Source organism: Sciurus carolinensis, chromosome 15 (assembly GCF_902686445.1).
Source record: "Sciurus carolinensis chromosome 15, mSciCar1.2, whole genome shotgun sequence".
Classification (NCBI taxonomy): domain Eukaryota; kingdom Metazoa; phylum Chordata; class Mammalia; order Rodentia; family Sciuridae; genus Sciurus; species Sciurus carolinensis.
This window is the reverse complement of record NC_062227.1, coordinates 44,638,813-44,640,137: the sequence shown is the minus strand read 5'-3', so window position 1 is coordinate 44,640,137 and position 1,325 is coordinate 44,638,813. Positions and strand designations below refer to the sequence as shown.

At 49.6% G+C, this 1,325-nt stretch overlaps 1 non-coding gene across 1 annotated transcript; it reads left to right on the top strand.

Moving 5' to 3' along the window:
• Nucleotides 1-1,051: 1,051 nt before the first annotated feature.
• Nucleotides 1,052-1,122, top strand: Trnam-cau (transfer RNA methionine (anticodon CAU)). Its single transcript has one exon. It is a non-coding gene; the product is annotated as a tRNA-Met (tRNA).
• The last annotated feature ends 203 nt before the right edge of the window (nt 1,123-1,325 follow it).

Below are 1,325 nucleotides of genomic sequence, written 5' to 3'. Positions count from 1 at the left end.
TACAAGGCAAGCACTCTACCGACTAAGCTATCTCCCCAGCCCAAGGCCCTTGTTTTGAAAAGACTATGGTGTTAGATTGAAATGCAAGGGTGAAGTCTGAAACCCAGGCCACAAAAGGAACAATCGACATTGTGGAGACAGTGTCCACTCCATCCATGAGAGCTCCACAGGTCCCCAGGGTCAGTTCCCTTCCAGGCCCTGAGAGAGGCCAGCTGACTGAGTGACAGATGTGGGGGGGCGGTGAGGAAAGCAATCCTGGGGCTGGGAAAGGGATGGATCGAGGAGAGGTGAAGAGATCAGGGAGGCTCTAGGTGGGAGACAACTAAGACCAGGAGAGGCGTTGGTTAGAGGAGATTAGAGGTCCTGCACTAGATGTTGATGTTTGAGAACCCGCCCTTAGATCACAGGGAATTCACCTGAAAGATACCACTAGCCTCTAAGAGGAAATTGTCCTGAACAAAGAAAATGGCCTCTGTGAAGAGAGGGTAAAGTACAGCCTGGAGAAGGCCTTGGAGGGACAGGGTTGTATTGTGCCCAGATCACGAATCCCCAAAGACCACCAGGGAGCCATCTCCGATGCAAAAGCAAAAGGGTCTTTATTGCAAGCTCGACCTCAGACTCACAGCGTTCACTGACACAGCAGGTACTGGTTGAGAGTCCCAAGTCTCGATTCAGTGGGATTTTTATGAGCTCCACAGTAGAGCAGGAAATTTGAACAAAGCAAAGTACACAGTTGGCTGATCTTCCAACATGTGTGGTTTGGCATGTTTCCATGGCTTAGGGTACCCAGGTCTTAACATATTGACATATATGGTTTGGAATGCTAGGCATTGGCTTGTTAGCTCCCGATTGGTTGTTTGCCAAAGGCCAGTCCTAATCTAGTAGCCTTCCTGGAATCGGCTATCTAGGCCTGAAATCTTTCATGCCCTAAATACAGCCTGTCATGGCCACAGTTTAGCTCCCTTTTCAGGTTGGAGGGAACAGAGCCAGCTTTGAGGGGGGAGGCAGGGAAAACAGAGTCAGGTGAATTAGAAAGGTTGTCCAGGGCTGGGGAGATAGCTCAGTTGGTAGAGTGCTTGCCTCATAAGCACAAGGCCTTGGGTTCAATCCCCAGCATCACCACCAAAAAAAAAAAAAAAAAAAAAGAAAGGTTGTCCAGGAACTTAAAGGAAAAAAAGAGAGTTCAGAATTTGCCCAGTGTTTGGAGGCAGAGTCTTGGCTAAGAAACCACTTCTGTCATCACCCGCCCCAGCTCTGGTGTGCTATTTCCTGCCTCCTACCTTCACCCTGGGCCCTTAGTGCTCCCACAGTTGACTTCCGCCTGT